Source organism: Gorilla gorilla, chromosome 1, assembly GCF_029281585.2.
Source record: "Gorilla gorilla gorilla isolate KB3781 chromosome 1, NHGRI_mGorGor1-v2.1_pri, whole genome shotgun sequence".
Classification (NCBI taxonomy): Eukaryota; Metazoa; Chordata; class Mammalia; order Primates; family Hominidae; genus Gorilla; species Gorilla gorilla.
In genome coordinates, this window is record NC_073224.2 from 115,057,299 (window position 1) to 115,074,763 (window position 17,465).

The following is a 17,465-nucleotide window of genomic DNA, read 5'->3' on the forward strand; positions in this document are numbered from 1 at the left end:
AAATCATAAAGCAAGATCATATATGATCACATCTCAAAGTGTGCAAAACAGGTAACTGCTACAGTAAGTTAAGACAAGGGAGACCTCAATTCATTTGTTCATGCTCACATATATTCATTTACTGACTCATTATCTAAAAGACACTAAGCACCCACTGCACCGAAGGCCATAAGAAACAGGGAGCTTGGGATGGGTTCCCTTCCATCAAGGAACCTATGCTTCATTGATGTTGGTGTCAATCTGTATGAGAATAGCTCCAATACAGAGCAGAACGTGATCATGCTTTATGAGGCCACAGAGCTTGCTTGGGGTGAGCATTATCAGAGTTGCCTGGTTGAGTAGTCTGGTATGGCTTTTTGAGGGTTGTGGGACTTGATTCAGACCTTGAAGGTGTGGTATTAGCTAAACAGATGGGAGTGAAGGATGGCATCCCAAGCAAGAAGACACTAGGAGGAAGTTTACAGAAGCAGGGATGAATATGGCTGTTATATTATTGATTCATCAATGCACTGAACAAACTTTTTTTTTTGAAATATTTGTTATGTGCTTGAAAGATGAACGCATCATCATTCTTTCCCTCCAACAGTTTGTAGTTTAATGGGGGAGGCAAACTCATAAAGAAAAACGTCTATTACAGTGTGATAAGTGTATCAGCCAAGGTAGGTGTAAAGTTGCATGCAGAAGGTTCTCCCCGGGAATGAGCTGGGGGCTCAGTGGTTGAGGAGGGAGCCATGGCACTGCAAGCACAAAGGGCTGCAAAGGCCCTTTAGGATGCACATTGGAGGAAGGGGTACAAAGGCCACTGGAGAGTGAGGGGAAATGAGGTAGTTAGACGGGTAGAGATCAGATCATAAAGGCACGTTGAGTACGTTCTATGAAATTTGGGCTTTATTCAGAGGACAGGGCAATCACTGAAAGATTTCATATGAAAGGACATATTACATTTGCATTTTAGAAAGATAATAAATAGTAACATTGTCTTATATTATTTACACTATTTAGGGCCAACTATGATTTAAACATCGAGCCTCACAATAATGTCTATCATCTCCAGAGAGATGCATGCACTGTTGCCCCAAGTCAGTTGAGTAGTAAGGAGCAGAAAGATGCTCTGTCTCCTGGGCCAAACTCTTAACCCTTATACTCTGCTACCTCTGCAGCGTGGAGGAGGGAGGCAAGGAGATGGTAATGAAAGAGGCAGGAGCCAAAGTCAGAATGAAAAATAATGAGGCCAGAACTAAAACAGTAGGGGTGAGAATACAGAGAAAGAAACAGAATCCAGAAATATTGAGTAAGTAGGCTCTACCGGATGTTAGGATTGATTAGATGTAGGGAGAAATGTGGAGGGAGGACTGGAATGACTCCCAGGTTCTGCTCCTCTAAGTGTGTCTCTTGTGAGGCTGTTATCAGTGAGAGGAACTACAGGAAGTAAAGGAGGTGAGGAGATAATGAGTTGAGGAAGCTGTGGGACTCCATGGCAGAGATCCTAGTGGGGAGTGGGATAGACCCAGCTGGAGCTTCGGAGCCAGGAATGGGCTGGAAGAAGAGACTGGGAAATCTGATGGATTGGCTGGGGCAGGGAGGGCTGATTAGGTGGCAGGGAGGGCTGATTAGGTTGTAGGAAGCTAAGATGACAGGATAACATATGGACTTGAATTTGAAGACTGTAAGGAGTTGCTAAGGCCTTTTGATTACAGAAGCAACATGGTCAGTAACAGCCTTTCAAATGTCAAGCCTCAAACTAAAATATCCAAGAACTGACATGGAACTTTATTTCCAACCTTCCCTCCAGTCTCTGGTGAAAGCAACACCTCAGTAAGGATGGTCCAGTCCCCCATGCTCAGGGTGAAGACCAGGTTCTGGGGGGCTTAGCAGGCACTGGGGAAGGGAGCTGGTCCCTGACCACTTTCCCCCTCATGCCCCTGGGACATCCTCATCCTGTAGGTCTGCTCCACAAGGGTTTGGAGCCACAGCTCCTCGTGAGGGTTGCAAGATCTTTCCTGGTCTGGAAGTGGTGAAGGGCTGGAACCCCTGTATTCACAAGCACTTGTCTCTTTGCTTTGTCCCTCATATTACCTGGTGGATATAGGATGAAAGATGAAAAGGAATGTTGGGAGATGAAGCAGAGGTGGGAAATATTAATAATATCTTGAATATTACCCTGCCATTTAATTAAAATCATATTTTGGGAAAACCAGTTCACAGCACTGGACAAGGCCTAATGGAGGAGGGAGAGGACAGGGGAACAGATAGACCAACTTAGAGACTATTGCAGTAACGGCAGTGTTGTGCAGGACTGCGTAACTTACAGTGCACTTTGACCGCTCATTTGATCCTCACAGTGCCTCTGCAAGTTGGCCTTACTAGCCCCATTTTACAGATAGAGCAACCAAGAGAAGTCAGCTCAATGAGGCAAAATCATCTGGCTAGCAAATAGAAGAGCTCAGGCTTAACACCTTGGTCTTCCAATAAAAACCTTTAGGAGAAAAAATAATCCCTTCTTCCAGTACATTCATCACCTGCTGCACATCCCACAACACCAGGCTGCCTCTCGGGAATAAGGTGCTCTAAACATCAGAGCCTAAACGTGCATTTGGAGGCTCTGTCTTCAGAGAAGATCCCACTGGGAAACAAGTCTGCACCACCTTAAAGGATTCCTCTGGGCTTTGGAAGGGACTTCCCACAGAGAGCTGCTTCCAATCATAACACATTGAGCCTTCTGCAAGGTCCCTGTGTAACTTAACTGTCGAGGCACAGTAGAAAGCCCGCTCCAAAAACCATCCTCTGTTCCTGCCTAATGAATCCCTGGTATACGCTGTCAGAATTTAAGAGGCAGGTGTCGCTCCCCTGCCGCTTTGAATAGGAACTTGTTCAAATCGTGTAGCCTCTCTAGGAACAGTTTTTCAAGAGTGGTTTATAATTTTTCATCTGCAGCAGTAGTGAGGGGGTGGATTCAGAGGAAGAAGGAGGAAGTACTGACGGGGGAGGCAGGAAAAGAAATGCCATCCTGGATCAGAGCTGTGAACGTCAAAGGAGAGGGGTGATCCTCACCTCTGGAGATGAGAGGCTGGAAGAGAATGCCTGTGAAGGTAAAGGAAAGAAAGAACTTAGATGTGGTAGGTGGAGCCCTCTCTATAGAGAGACACAGAAGAGGTTTCTATTTCCCCAGATGATAGCTAGTAGTCAAGGCTTCCTGCCCTCACCATCATCCTCTGCAGGCATCTCCACGTCAACCAGGCCAGGCCGCTCCTCTTTCTGCCCCACTCAGCACCCTCCCTCCACCTTTTCTCTAGCTTATGCAACCCAATATCTATACATTTGTTCATCTGGTTTACTCTTTCTGGATCACTCTCTACCCTTTGCTCTACTCCACTGATTAGAATCAAATTTAAGTGCCAAATGCCCTATAAGTCTGACCTGAAACTCCAGCCTACAGTGGTTCTTATTGCCTGTACCAGCAGTTCTCAAACCCTAGCATGCATCAGAATCACTCAGGGGGCATTTGAAAACACAGGTTTCCACGACTCTCAGAGTTTCTGATTCAGTAGGTCTGGGCCAGGGCCTGAGAATTTACCTTGCTAACAAGTTCCCAAATGACTCTCGCTGATGCTTCTTGTTTGGGAACCACTAACCTGTACCATTCGTTTAGCCTTAATCATGCACTGCCCTGTGCTGATACTGTAACTGAGTATCCAGATGCAGCTGTGAACATATCAAAGGCAGTTATGTTGTAGGTACTGGGCTGTATCTCCCACAGGACCTAGCTAGCATACTCAGAGCAGGTACTCAAACCCAGTATAATTTATTAATTGTTGTGAAAACTTAGTATTGGTTTTAGGTAAAATTAGGAAGACAGTAGATTGTCCACAGGAACCTTCCACTTTCCCTCCTTCATTTCTCAACCAACTTCTGTGTCACTCACTCTTCCTCCTCCAAGCGACCCAGGCTCCCCTAAACATAGGCTTGTCCTAAATACCCAGAGCTCTCCCATTTGCCCCTCAAAGTTTACAGGCAAATCTCAGAGAAGCTTGACTGAGGCCGAACGTGGTGGCTTATGCCTGTAACCCCAGCACTTTGGGAGGCCGAGGCGGGTAGATCACAAGGTCAGGAGTCCAAGAGCAGCCTGGCCAACATGGTGAAACCTCATCTCTCCTAAAAATACAAAAAAATTAGCTGGGCATGGTGGCGGGCACCTGTAGTCGCAGCTACTTGGGAGGCTGAGGCAGGAGAACCACTTGAATCCAGGAGGGGGAGGTTGCAGTGAGCCAACATTGCACCACTGCACTCCAGCCTGGGCGACAGACCAAGAATCTGTCTCAAAAAAAAAAAAAAAAGAAAAGAAAAAAAGAAGCTTGACTGAGAAGTTAAGAGACAGCTGAGTGTATGAGCTTATTTAAATACTGATGGAGAGAGGCGCGCAGTGGTGCCAGTGTGGGAAAGAGAGGAAATAATGGCAGGTGGGATCCACAGTGCAAGGAGAAGGATTCGCTTAGACAGGAGCGGGGACACCTCTCCCACTGTAGATGGAAAAAGGAAAAGATAGTTTTAGATGCAGGAATAATGAGGCTTTAGATGCTAGGTGACTCCCAGCTCTAACATCTTGTGATTCCATGAAATTAAATTGCCACGGTGTCAGTGGCTTAATATGTCACCTCTCCCTGGCAGAGCTTTAACCCAAGGAAATGAATGTTTCATGAGAGGCTCTTAGGCTATGGGAGGCCTGCCAGTGGGACAGCAGGGCCTTCCAGTGGTCTTGAATACCTGTTGCCCTGCTAGGCAAGGTGGGATTGGGAAAATGGGATAAATATATCCAACTGTGACAATGTAAGAACTACAGCAAGGCCACAGAGCTAATACGTTCTGGAACCGGATTTAGAACTCTGTGTCACTCAAGCCCGCCGTCATCTGGTTCACCCAGTCATATTCTGACCACCTGAAATTGCAAGGGAGGGCTGGAAGTATTAGGAACAACTTCTTCCTAACCCTTGGGCTAGAGACTTGAGATGACATGCTCCATCCCAGACCCACACAGCCCCAGCCTATCTCTGGGGCTCTAAGAAACACCTGATAGTGACAGGAATAATAACAACAATAATAATTTATCTAATGCCTCCTCAATTAAACTAGCATGTAAGGTGCCTGGTACATTGTGCCAAAATCTGGATCATAGGAAGAAGTCAACAAATGTAAGCTGTCATCCTCCTCCTCCTCCTCCTCTTTCTCATTATCACCACCTTCACTGTGTGCCAGTAACCATATTAGGTACTTTATACATATTTTTAAGTATATTTTTTCCTGATTACAAAAGTAACCAGTGTTTAAAAATTCTAACAAGAAATGCATAACATAAAAAGTCCAAGTGTGGTGCACTAGAAACAGAGGAAGCACATAAAATGGTTACTGACCCATACCCTATATTAATAGTTACTGACCCATGCCCTATATTCAGTCACTTAAAAGCACAGCAGACTGTCTATGTTTACTTTCTGGTTCTTCTAATACTCACTGGGTGGTCTTATTTAACTCTTCTGGGCCTCAGTTTTGTTATTTGTTAAAAGAGAGCAATGATAGTTCTAACATCTAGAGTTCTTGGGAAATTTAAATAAGATGCTATATACATAAGGCAATGAAAACAGTGCTCTGCACATAGTAAGCAGTCCATATAAAGTGGTTATTATTTATATTATTTTTTAATAACTAAAATTCTCCAAGATCCACATGTCAGAAATAACCCATATTGGCCAGGCGTGGTGGCTCATGCCTGTAACCACAGCACTTTGGGAGGCTGAGGCCGGTGGATCACTTGAGGTCAGGAGTTCAAGACCAGCCTGACCAACATGGCAAAACCCTGTCTCTACTAAAAATACAAAAATTAGCCGGGCATGGCGGCATGCGCCTGTAGTCCTAGCTACCTGGGAGGCTGAGGCAGGAGAATCGCTTGAACCTGGGAGGTGGAGGTTGCAGTGAGCCAAGACTGTCATTGCACTCCAGCCTGGGTGACTGAATGAGACTCCATCTCAAAAAAAAAAAAAAAAAAAAGAAATAATCCATATTGATAGCTTATTGCATACTTTTCAGACTAGATATATGTATAACTATATATACATTCTATGAGATCCAAAACATATACACTATTTTACATGTCTTTATTCATTTGACAAATATTGTGGATGATTTTTTTTTTTTTTTTTTTTGAGATGGAGTTTCACTCTTGTTGCCCAGGCTGCAGTGTAGTGGCGCGATCTCGGCTCACTGCAACCTCCACCTCCCAGGTTCAAGCGATTCTCCTGCCTCAGCCTCCCTAGTAGCTGGGATTACAGGCATGTGCCACCATGCCCAGCTAATTTTGTATTTTTAGTAGAGACGGGATTTCTCCATGTTGGTCAGGCTGGTCTCGAACTCCCGACCTCAGGTGATCCACCTGCCTCGGCCTCCCAAAGTGCTGGGATTACAGGCGTGAGCCACCGTGCCCAGCAAATATTATGGATGATTCTTAAAATAATCTTACAAAGTACTTATTGATACATGGTTTTGTTTCTATTATATTTCTTCTAAGGTTGCATCTCCACCTCCCAAATGTTCAGAGGAAACCTCTGAATGGGTGGATGGGTCAGCAACCTTTTTTTCTTTTTGAGACTGAGTTTCACTCTTGTCACCCAGGCTGGAGTGCAATGGTGCGATCTCGACTCACTGCAACCTCCATCTCCCGGGTTCAAGCAATTCTCCTGCCTCAGCCTCCTGAGTAGCTGGGATTACAGGCACCCACCACCACGCCTGGCAAATTTTTTGTACTTTTAGTAGAGACGGGGTTTCACCATGTTGGCCAGGCTGGTCTCGAACTCCTGACCTCAGGTGATCCACCTGCCTCGGCCTCTCAAAGTGCTGGGATAACAGGTGTGAGCCACTGAGCCCAGCCAGGTCAGCAACCTTTTTTATGTGAAGGACCAGACAAAAACAGTTTAAGCTTTGCAGACCATACGGTCTCCGTTGCAGCTACTTAATGCTGCGGTTGTAGTGCAAAAGCAACCATAGACAATATGTGAATAAATGAGAGTGGCCATGTTCCAATAAAACTTTTTTTTTTTTTTTGAGACAGGGTCTTGCTCTGTTGTCCAAGCTCGAGTACAGTCGTGCAATGATAGCTCTCTGTAACCTGGAACTCCTGGGCTCAAACCATCCTCTTGCCTCAGCCTCCTGAGTAGCTGGGACTACAGGCATGCACCACCATGCCTGGCTAATTTTTAATTTTTTTGTAGAAATGAGGTCTTACTATGTTGCCCAGGCTGGTCTTGAACTCCTAGCTTCAAGTGATCCTCCCACCTCTGCCTACCAAAACGTTGGGATTACAGGTGTCAGCCACCATGCCCAACCCCAATACAACTTTATGGAGATTGATATTTGAATTTCCTATAATTGTCAGGTGCCATGAAATATTCTTTTAATTTTTTTCCAACCACTATTTAAAAATGTAATAACCATTCTGAGCTTGCTGTACTGTGTAAAAACAGGTGGCAGGCTGGATTTGGCCTGTGGGTCACAGGGAGCAAACTAGCTTGCCATTCTGGAGCCAGGTTGAAGATTAGAGGGGCAATGAAGCGTAGAAGTAACATCTTAATATAACCTCCGCCCCTTTTCAGTGAGAAGCGCCTTTTCCTCTTCTTGAGATGCATGATCCCACCACACCTGTTAAAATCCCCCTGAAGAATTAAAAGTTGTTGCCTCCTCAGAGTCCTCTCAGCACTTCTTTATAGTATATACTAAACACTGGGTGTCCCCCATACCAAAATTCCTATGAAGCCTCAAACTCCTTGCGTGTTCAATTTACTGCTGTTCATCCAGAACTAGCACAGTGCTTGGCAACTGAGAAGGGTTGGGTTGAAGCACCAAGCTTCGCTTTCATTCTATTGGTGCAAGCAAAAGGAATCCATTAGAACCAGTCTAGGGGGAGGGAGAAAGGGGAATTATTTAGAACTAGGAACATCTTAGTGTGCCTAAATTCAGGAAACCTCCACCAGGGCTTCAGGCTTCATTCTGTCTCTCTCTCTCTCTCTCTCTTTCTCTCTCTGGCTTGGGCCACATGGATTCTTATCTCTTTGTCTCTGAGTGGGTCTATTTCTTTTTTTTTTTTCCTCATCAGTTTTATCAGTTCAAGAACTAATAGAGATCAACTAGATTCCGTGAACCCTACTTTTAAATATCTGGGAGAAGGCCAGGCACCGTGACTCATGCCTGTAATCCCAGCACTTAGGGAGGCCGAGGTGGGTAGATCTCCTGAGGTTAGGAGTTCGATACCAGCCTGGTCAACATGGTGAAAGCCCGTCTCTACTAAAAATTCAAAAATTAGCCAGGCATGATGATGTGTGCCTGTAATTTCAACTACTCGGGGGCTGAGGCAGGAGAATCGCTTGAACACGGAGGCGGAGGTTACAGTGAGCTGAGATCGCACCACTGTACTCCAGCCTGAGAGACAGAGCTAGACTCTGTCTCAAAATAAATAAATACATAAATTTATGGGAAAGAGAATCTGATTGGCCAGGGAAACTGGTCATACAGTATAAATATAAGTGCAGAAGCTTAACTGAACAGGTAGTCTAGGGATTATTTTCCAAAAACAGAGGGAATGTGTTGTGCAGACACTTCAAAATGCCTATAATACTTGCTGGCTTCATTTATTTCATGATGGCTGTGTCATGGTTACTAGTGTACATCTTTCTCTTTTCTACTATCTAGATGGAATGCTCCTTTAGAACAGGGAAAAAGTCTTCCTCATTTTGGTGTCCCCAGACCTAGCACAGTCTTTTGCACGTAATAGGTAATAGCAAACACTTATTGAACTGAATGAAAAACACTACCTTCTATTCAGCCTTTCATGCATCTTTCATCTTTATGAAAGGTACACATTCCATTGCTAGGCAAAAGACATGGTATAAAAGATAAATTTCCTTTTCCTGGCTTCAGTACTGCTTTTTATTAAATTGTCTTTAGCTCAGATAATTGCATTATTTCCATTTTAGGTTTTCAGAGGTCAAACAACCTCAGATCCAGATGTACTATGAATGCAACTATAATAGTTTCAGAGCAATTATCTCCATCCAGCTCTGTAGGGCAGAACAACTCGAACTCTGGAGCCCAGCTGGTGAGAAATCCTTTTATACATAGCCCTCTCAGAATCAGTCCAAACTGAATTCAAGATTAGTTTCAGCAGAGAATCTACTTAGCTGTGGCTAGTGGCCTAGGTAGCTGTTGCCTCTGCAGGCATCTAAGCAGCCCTGAGAACAGCTGAGTGCCCCAGGTCATACCTGAAACTCTCTGCCCATTAACCAAGGCCAGCGTAAGCTCATGTTCAACACCATTGCAGCAGCCAAGGTCAATCAGAAGAGGCAGTCTCTTTCTGGCGAATGAGTCACTGCAAATGGCTGGAGAGTTTCTCTCCATAGTTTATTACATCTCCTCTGATCTGCTCCCCTGGGGGAGAAGTTGGTTCATTGTTTACCAAAATCAGTTGCTCCCACTGGTATCTCTGCTGCCTCTTTCTGCTCTGATGAGCTGCAAGCTTCAGGCAGAAGCATATTTCAGGGAAGGGGCGTTACAAACATAGCCCACAGCAAATGCAACTTGTTCTAGTTTGTGCCTTCCTTGCTTTGGCTCATATCAATTCATAAGGCCTTTTTCAGAGTGTTCTAAGCTCCTTTCCACATCTTCATTAGAAGGAGTTTGGGACAGGACAAAGTGGCTTTTCTGTCCTAATGAAATGTCTGTTGTATTATTACACATATACCATGTTCATAATAGACATTCTAAGACTTTCATATCTGGGGTTCTAATAAGGTACAATCCTGGCTGCTCCTTCTGCAAGAGGAGTACCTGAGGATTCACAGTGTTCACAAGAGGAACACTGTGTGAGTGTTCACACACATATGTGCCGCATCTCTACATGAAATGCACAGAACTCCAATTTATCATTAGTTAATGCATTTAAATAACAATTACAAATACGAATCAAATGCATATGAACTCAAGCAAATTTCTTTGACTCTCCTTTATCAGTTAATCAGGATCCTTCTTAGGTCTTCTGCAACAATTAGAGTTTTTTCAGAAAGTGGTCCAGAAAAAAAAAATAGCTGTGCTTTTAAAAAATGTGTTAAGATCTTGGGCATTTAGTCTGTTGGCCAATTCCAGAATGGTCATCCTGTCAACCTACCCATATGTGAGTCCATCCTTCTGATTTATTATTGTTTAAAAAGAACAAAGAAACTGCGTTCATTTATTCTGAAGGATAGGGGAATTTCTGTTCCTCACTACAGTGATGCCACCTCTCACCAGAGTTCAATAATGTGAATCTCTTGTTAACACATATTTATAAGTTAGTTGTGTTCCCTTATTTTTGCTTATATAAACTATAGTTCTCAATTTTCTACCCATCTTATATTACATATTTCAGTTTGTGGATTACCCAGATGCCTTGTTCTTTCCTCTATACTGGAGCTTTTGGCCACTTAATGTTCTCTATTGACCTGAAGCTTAGCTGAGAAGAGAAAAAGATGAAATTTAAATGCATAATTTTTAAGTTCTAAATTATGAATTTGTCACTGTGCTTTTCTGAGATGCTTGAACTCTACCATAGGCCACCTTGAGGGGTCTTTTCAAATAGTATTTTTATTTTTTCCATTTTTTAATTTTTGAGCTTTTTATTTAACTTCCTGCACTACGCTGACGCAGTATTTTTTATTTTTTTTTTTAACAGATATGCTCTCACTATGTTGGCCACAGTGGTCTCAAACTCCTGGCCTCAAGGAATCCTCCCATCTCAGCCTCCCAAAGTGCTGGGATTACAGGTGTGAGCCACACACCCAGCCTCAAATAGTATTTTTAAATATTAACATCATTTCTCTAAGGTGCCCTGTGTAGACAATATTTTCCTTGAGTGTTTGTTTACAGACTAACTGTTCAAATGGGAACCTAATAAGGGCAAAACAAATGATGATAATTAGTATGTCCCTTCAATTATTTGTGGGTCAGAAAAATCCATAGCAAGATAGACAATATGAAACAGCTGAAATAACAGGGGCTTTGGGTCAAACAGAACCAGGTTTGAGACCCTTATAGTTATGAACTGTGTCACCCTGGACAAAGTACTTTATCTCAGCAAGCCTGTAAAATGAGAACAAATATAACATCTAACATTTGTTCATTACTTTTTATGTACTGGGCACTATGCTAATTATGTCACATGCATTCATTATCTCATTTTGTCCTCAAAATAATCCCATGAGGAAAGTACTATTAATATCCTCATTTTACAGATGAAGAAATTGAAGCTCAGAAAGGTTGAGTAACTTGTCCAAAGTCACAGAGTAGCAGAGCCTGTAACTCAATGTCATGTCTGTCTGGCTCTAGAGACCAAGTACATAAACACCACTAGTAGTACTCCCAATAGTAGTACTCCCCTTATAGGGTGAATTGCAAGGATTAAATGAGATAATGCATGTAAGGCACATGCCTAGCACATAGCGCTGTTATTCTTACTAAATATTATTATATATTACTAGCTAAAATTTGTATAGCACTTTACTGCTTGTAAAGCTCATTTACATAGTAACTCATTGGAAACTGTCTCAGAAAAGTTAAAAGACTTGGTCAAGGTCATTTAGCTTGTAAGCACACTAATATCAGAACCTGGATCTTTTAATTCCAAAACCCAGCCATTTTACCTTGGCTTTTAATCACTGGGGAGTGCTATGTTTTTCTACAGTTATTATTAGTAAGAGGTAGCTATTTTCAGATTAGGCGAGTTCTAATCTTGCCAGCCTCTAAATTGCTCCTTTATCTGGTAAATCTTGAAATCTGTTTCTTGATTTTCTGCTTGATTCTCTCCTTTATGTCAGATAATTCACCTTTCCAGAAATGTGGAGGAGAAGTCTCATTTGTCCTATTCCTACATTCTTTTCCACAGTTAAATATATACCTGTAGGTAGATGTCAAATTATGAATGGGCTGTAGTTTGTAAGGTTATTTTGTAAGTTGGTTGTTTAGAAATCTGAGCATTTCTCCCATGTTTTGAATGAACCTTAAGTCCCATAGGGAACCCATAGGAACCTATTACGAGCCTGTGCCAGATGCAGGAAAAGGGAGAGGGAATGTGGAGAATTATGAAGCTCCTTCAATTCATTCTGGGCTGGGCTAGATAAAAGTTTTGAAAGTCTTTGCTTTTCACATCTTCTCACCTCCTACAGCTTGTCTTGTTTCCTAGTGTCCCTTCTCTTTCTACTGCCCTGTACAGCCCCCAAATCAGGCCTGCCGTACACCAAGGAGTCTTCTAAGTTACAAAACTATCTACCTGCTCCTACTATTTTTTTCCTCTTCTCCCTCTACTCTAAATGGCTGTTTGATATGATATAGGAATTTGTAGAAAAGTAGGCTAATGAAATAATTCATGCTAAAGTAGGAAAGGCTGACTTCCCTTATCCCTTCTAGAGGTGTTTACATTTTTAAAAGATTATTAATAAAGCAAGTGAATTTGTAATTGGTGGGAGCTGTAGCAGTGAAACAAAATAAAGTGAAAAATGGATATTATGTAGAAGGCATTTTGGAAGAGGTGTGTTGCAATCTGGGTAGAACAGCCCAGATAGGGTCTAATTCTTGTTCCATTCCTTAAACCCCCTCCAGTGCATTTACACACATACGTACCAAACACACCTCATCAGTCACCTTGGCTTCTAGGCTTTTTTTTTTTTTTTTTTTTGAGACAGAGTCTTGCTCTGTCACCCAGGCTGGAGTGCAATGGTGTGATCTCAGCTCACTGCAAGCTCCGCCTCCTGGGTTCACACCATTCTCCTGCCTCAGCCTCCCCAGCAGCTGGGACTACAGGTGCCTGCCACCACGCCCGGCTAATTTTTTTGTATTTTTAGTAGAGACGGGGTTTCACCGTGTTAGCCAGGATGGTCTCCATCTCCTGACCTCGTGATCTGCCCACCTTGGCCTCCCAAAGTGCTGGAATTACAGGCGTGAGCCACTGCGCCCAGTCTGGCTTCTAGTCTTTTCCTCATCAACCAGATAACTATTAGCATGATAGCATTTCAGAACTGGGAAGAGTTTTAGAGCTAATGTCATTAGCTTATTTTATAATTGAGGAAATAGGGTTCAGATAGCAAGGCTCGTGCTCACAGTTCTTCTGCCTAAGAATCTAGGACATTTTCATCTATACTCCATGCTTAGCTTTCATAAGTCTTGTAAAATAAACTTAGAAATGCTCATGCATTGACCTTGTTCACTTATCCACTTGGAATTTCTTTTTTCTCTTTGGAGTTGGCAGGTGGAAGCCATCAGTGCTGGAGGCAAGATAGTCTGACCTGGTGTTCTTACCAACATGTTCTGGCCTGGAGGCCTGGCATTCTCTGTCCTCTGCCAAGTGGAGGAATTGGAAAATTAAAGGTTGTTTGGGGGCCTGGGCACATGCTTTCTTCTTCTTTAGCTACTTATAGGAGATATCATGAGATTTAAAAATGCATGTGAAAGTGTTAGGATCATGATTGCCTCTTTCTTCTTTCTCTCACTGAGCATTTGTATTTTCACTCTAACAATTGGAACAAGTCTTTTTGCTGCCTTAGCAGTACAGCATAGTGGTGGGGATCCTGGTCTCTAGAAAGGCAGACCACCTGGGGCCATATCTCAGCCACTACTTCCTGGCTGGATTACCTTAACACGTTCCTTCACTTCTGTGCCTCAGCTCCTTCATCTAGAAAATAGACACACTGATAGTTTACACTGTATGGGGTTGTTTAATATATGGAAATGCTTAATGAATGTTAGTTGTTGTCATCATCATTATCATCAATATCTATGGGCCTTTTTAGTTTGCTTTTTTATTAAAAAAAAATTTTTATACTTAAGAAAGGGAAGCTTTTCTGGTCTTAGCTGCCTTTCTCCATTGCCTAGCAATCTGAAAATAGTGCAGTCATTGAAGGTTAAGTCGACCCTTTATGCAATTCTTGCCTAGGAGGCCTCATTGTGTATAGTGAGTCACCACCACTTAGAAGTGGACAGTGAGTCAGTAGCCTATTAAGGGGAGGTCAGAAGTTCCCCTGGCTCAAAATGAAAGGATCCAAACCCAACCCTGGGGTACAGAAAAAACAGTGTACTTATATGGCTGACTGGACTTGAAGTGCCATGTAGTACCTGGACTACTCCAGTGAGAAGGCATAATATGGCAGGTAAACGCTGGGGCTTTAGAATCACACAGGCCTCAGTTGGATTTCAGCTCTACCTCTGCCTTGCTGTGTGACCTCAGACAAGTTGCTTAACCTCTCTGTGCCTCGTTTTTCTATCATCTGTAAATGGAAATGATCATAACAGAAATTACTTCATGATACAAATGAGTGGGAAAATGCTAAGAATCAAGTAAATACTTAAAAAAGGTTATTATTATTATTATTATTACCACATCATCATCATTAATGGGAGTCGGGACAGACAGTTCAGGGATCAGGGATAATGGAGGAGCAAATTAAGGGGGAAAATAACAGGAACAAGTCTGTGTCTTTGATGTGGTGAGTTTTAGGTAGTGACACCTCATTTAGCTAGTGTTAAGTATGAAAGAAGTCATAATTTATTCTTTACTGCATACCTGTAAAGGAATGAGTGATGTGTGTTCTCATAATTTCCATTTTGTAAAGGAAGATTCTGAGGAATAGAGTCTAAACAATCTTCATGAAAAAGTACAGATCTGATTCAGCAGCAGTTAGGAGCTAAGCTTCCATTCAGATCCTGTTGTATAGGGGTAACTCTTCTGGCCTAGGCAGAGGAGACCTTGTTAGGTCTGTGAGTCCACAGTATCTAAAAATATGAATGTCATATAATCATCCTGTCATTCTTCTTCCTGATCTCAATTGGCCCTCCTGATTTCATGCCATCTGCAAATTTGCACATCCTTTGTGCTCCTTTTTGCTCACATTTTATGCCTTCTTTTACCATCTCATTTACTCTGCATGTTTCAATCTTTCTGGGCTTCCATCTTTCTTCTTTTTTTAATGCAGTGTTGTTTCTCTCTCTCTCTCTCTCTCTCTCTCCACTCCTTTACAGCCCCCACCTCCTCCCTCCACACCAATCAAATTCCTGCTTGTTTCTTGCCATATTCATTATCCTACCTCATTCCCCTCTTATTCCTAGAAAACAGCACACTCACCCTCCCCTCCTCCAACTCTCAGGCCCACCCTCCATAAATTCCAGCAGCCTGTCAATCAGTAACTTTAGCATCACACTTCACAGCTCTCCTAGTTTACACTACTTGTTACTACTCTCCTTGCTACTGCTCTCTAGGGTTTCTGCTAAAAAATAAAAATAAAAAAATAAAAAAAGCTTCACTTTAAAAATATCTTGGGTACAAGTTGAACCCACAGTTAAGTTTACTCACACATTTACACATTTCATGATTTTATTTTAACTAGTAGCTCAAGTCCATGCTCAATTATGCAGTGAAAGAAGGCTAGATCCTTAGGAAACAAATTTTTCTCTTTGTAAAGAAGAAAAATCACCTAACCACTCAACAGAAACCCCAGTCCTGGGGCCACTCACCCTCGTATCTCCCTACTCCCCCAATCTCCAGCTAATGGGACTTTGCTTTTTCCTTTGTCGGGTCATTTATTTCACTTTTCCTGGCGCTGAGATGGCCTGAGTCTGTGTATGTGTGCACACGTGTGTGGCCACTGCTTTTCTTCCAAAGGACTCACCTCTCTTCTGCCATTTTACCAGGACACAGGAGGCAGCTCTCTGCTCTCGCTCTCCCTCTCTTTTTCTCCCTGCCCCCAACTCAGCCTGGGCTTTTTCCTGTCTCTTAACTCCACCAGTGCAGCAGCAACTAGCTGAGCTGCTTGAGAGAGAGAGAGAGAGAGAGAGAGAGAGAGAGAGAGAGAGAGAGAGAGAGAGAGAGAGGGAGAGGGAGAGTGTGTGTGTGTGTGTGTGTGTGTGTGTGTGTGCCTGTGTGTGCCTGCGTGCGCAGCTAGGCCAAGCCTGCGAGCCTGCCTGTCACTGGAGAGTTTTAGTTTGCATTCAGAAGAAAGGAGGAGGGGAGACAAGAGGGGAGGAGGAAAAGGTGGAGGGGGGAGGAGTGGGGGGGCGCAGAGAAGGGAGGGAGAATGTCTTGTTTGTGGCTTGTCAGCAATTGCTTGAGACAAGCTTCCATGTGTGAAAGCTACTTGGCATGAATGCCTGGGCCGTACCAAGTGTCACCGCAGCAAGAGGGGGAGTCAGAAGAAAAACAGATCAGACCAGAGCAGACAATAGGCCCCTAAAGTGTTCCCCCTAAGTTGCTTTGATGTTGTCCTGGTGTCTTGATACCAGGAGGCCAGGGATTGCAGGAAAAGGGTCTTTTTTGTCTTCATTCACTTTCCCCCCTCAGTTTCTGAAATGATTCTCCAGAATTTCTCCTCATAAAAAAGGTAAGAGCCCTAACAATTCCTTCTTCGGTGGCAGGCTTGTTCGCCTGTGCCTGGAAGTGGGGGTCTCATTCCTGCGCTGCTCTGGAGGAGCGCTGGGGTCCTGCGATTGGAGCTCCTGCGTTGCCCCTGGAAGTCTTTCAAGGCATCCAGGACTGGGGATGGCCCCTCTTTCGAGGGAACCCCAGTAACACGATCTGTGCCTCTGGGTTGGTGGGGGAGAAGGGGTGGATGGAGAGGGCTGGGAGGAGGGTGTGAGGGTGGGAGGGAAAAGAGAGAGAGAGAGGGAGCGCGAGAGAGGGAAGCCTGGAAAAGAGGGAGAGAAGGGCAGAGCCTTCGTTCAGGGAAACCCCAACCCAGAGCCCAGGGAGGCCTTGCAGCCTCCGAGTTGTGCATTCTCAGGCTGAGCAAGGGCCGGCCAGGGCTCCGCCGAGTGACTGCAGAGATTGCATCGAGCTTTGTGTGTGCCAGTGTGCCCGTGGGTCTGTGTGTGCGTGTGGACTTCCCACACACTGCCCTGGCGTGCCTCGCTGTGAAGGGGAGGCACCCCGATCCTTACCACCCCAGCCCAGACTCTCCGAGGAGGAGCGGCATGGCAGGCAAGAAGGGAGAGCAAGAGAACTCTGCCACAAGACGATCCAGAAACTTTTCCAGTCTCAGGGATTCCTCTGGTCGTAGAGACTGTTGAGTTGTGGGGTGCCCCGTGCCTCAATTTCCCCATCTGTAAAATCAAGGTTGCTGATCAGGGATGCTGTATGCCTCCCTGGGATTGAGCGAAACAGAACAGATCACTGTGTCTGAAACGCGTGGAGAAACCGTCAGCTAGAGATGCTGTGGAATCACAGAGTAGAAGTGTTATCATTATTCTTGATCATCATCATCAGGGTAATAAAAACATCATTAAAGACACCCTGAGACAAATAGACTGAGGAGCACAGATCAAGTGTCTGAGCATTTCTAAGGAAACAAAAAGCCTTGTTCCACCTGTTGGCTTCTGTCCTTTTTCTCTTGTGTCTTTTCGTTAGATTTATTGGC

General features: G+C 43.8%; 1 long non-coding RNA gene across 1 annotated transcript; it reads right to left on the bottom strand.

The window, feature by feature from the left end:
* Nucleotides 1-698: 698 nt before the first annotated feature.
* LOC129525736 (uncharacterized) lies at nt 699-16,102 on the bottom strand. The gene is made up of 3 exons (XR_008670192.2): nt 14,624-16,102; nt 14,176-14,327; nt 699-3,081 (listed from the first exon to the last, which is right to left on the bottom strand). It is a non-coding gene; the product is annotated as an uncharacterized lncRNA (long non-coding RNA).
* Nucleotides 16,103-17,465: the final 1,363 nt, after the last annotated feature.